Below are 1,967 nucleotides of genomic sequence, written 5' to 3' on the forward strand. Positions count from 1 at the left end.
ATTAAATGGAACGGCTATCTTATCGTATCTTTCAACTTTGATTAAATTTAGAATTAAAAAAAATTAAATTTAAAGTTTTAACTAAATTTCTTTTCGGCGCCCAAACATTACATAAGTCTCAACAATTATGATAAGTTGGCGAGATGACCACCAAGAGTTATAGTTTAACATTATTTTCTCATTGGATGTGAGAGATGATAAAAATAAATAAAAATACGTCACAATGCAGCTATGCAGCTACTGAGCTCATTTACATCAATCAATCTATATTAATAAACATATATTGTTATAGAAGGGCAACAAACGAAAATGTGCCAAAGAAACATGTGGTTGAATAATTCAACCAGATCAGCTCATAATTCAGGACCTCAAATATTAAATAAGGACTTGGATATAACAATATTGTTGTATAAAATGAACAAGAACTATAGGCTATAATTAAATTCAACATCCCATTGAAAAAAAAAAAATAGCAAACAAAATTATCACACAAAAATGCATGATAATACTTGATGATCATAGCTAGACTTCTTCAGTCTTTATCTTTTTAGGTTTTTTGAGATTGCTAAGACTTGCAATCGGTTTAACATAGACACCGATGGATTCGATGCTTCCATTCTGATAACTGCTACCATGAAATCCACCACATGGACTGTGCTTTCCCATTTGAATGTTGTAGCTTTGGTTTTGCCCCGCGCTTTGGCTTCCAAAAGGTCCATATGTGCGTTTGTTGGTTGTAATTCTGATTGAACTGATAAAGGAGGACTTGCCGTTCAAACCAGAAACACCAGAAGCACCAGCTATCCCTGTTTTAAATTCTGAGGGATAATCAAGATTGACCTGTCAAAATTAAGGAAAAAGCTACACTTAGTACACACACAAATGAAGTAAAATGGAATTACTGGGGAAAAAAAAAAAGTGAGGTAAAATTATAAATATTGAGCAAACCTGAATAACAATAAGTCACATTATGTAGAAAAGTAACCTATAATTTAAACTGCTAATTATTGATCATCCTAATTAGACAAACACCAACACCACATTTAACTTACCACGTTGAACATTTCTGCAGCCGGGCCTCCAAGTTTTTCTGACAGTACCAGAGTTCCACTCTCGTCATAAAGGAATTGGATGAAATTCACTTTGTAATAATTGTGACCAATAAAAATCTGTACGACTTTTGATTTTCCCTTGTAATCCCAAACTTTTTCCTACGGAGTTCTCTATTGAACATACTTTGATCATCGTGTTTTGCCTTTGTAAAGCTTCTGATCTGTAATACGTTAAAATTAGAAAGGTACAATAGAAAATAGCAGTTCCATTGTCAGCAGTTTACAGCTAGGAATATATATATATATATTGGATGACTTAGCCTTGGACAAAACAAAAGCATGTATTAACAAGTATTGTTGCAATGAGTTGATTAGATGGTTAAGCTTTACAAAGCATCATGCTGCTTTACCGTAAATAGATATTCAATTCTTGATATATATCCAAGCGACTTGTAGAATCTAAATTTTTTTAAAGCTGTGATGATGTACGTCCACAAATAGTTCAGAAAGCACTCAATTTCTGATTTACTCTATTAATGATCCTTGTAGTCGAAGTGTGCTCAAATTTTCATGATTTTTTTCAAAAATAAAAATAAAAAAGAAAAGAAAAAATAACACAAGCAAGGATACACATATTTACTTGGTTCATCCAAAACTCTTATTATGTACGTCCACGTACAGTTCAGAAAACAATCAATGTTTAAAAGATGAGGGACTATGAGAATATCTATCTTAAGTCGCATAAAGCGGGAGCGAGAACGAATTCGAGAGTGGGAGCATGAAAACGGCAGAATTAAATCATAAGCAGTGAGAATTTGAGCGAAAGCGCGCGCGGAGTGTGAGAGCGAGAGCGCACGCAGAGCAGCAACACCTATTGAAAAGGATTGTGTGACTTAGTATCTACCTTGTGTATTT

General features: G+C 33.6%; 1 pseudogene; it reads right to left on the bottom strand.

Annotated features, from left to right (window-relative positions):
- Positions 1 to 373: 373 nt before the first annotated feature.
- On the bottom strand, positions 374 to 1,245 carry LOC132306902 (jacalin-related lectin 3-like; annotated as a pseudogene).
- Positions 1,246 to 1,967: the final 722 nt, after the last annotated feature.

Source organism: Cornus florida, unplaced genomic scaffold (genome assembly GCF_030987335.1).
Source record: "Cornus florida cultivar Cherokee Brave unplaced genomic scaffold, ASM3098733v1 CherokeeBrave_3.0.0_Hap2_Chr01, whole genome shotgun sequence".
In the NCBI taxonomy this organism is placed as follows: Eukaryota; Viridiplantae; Streptophyta; class Magnoliopsida; order Cornales; family Cornaceae; genus Cornus; species Cornus florida.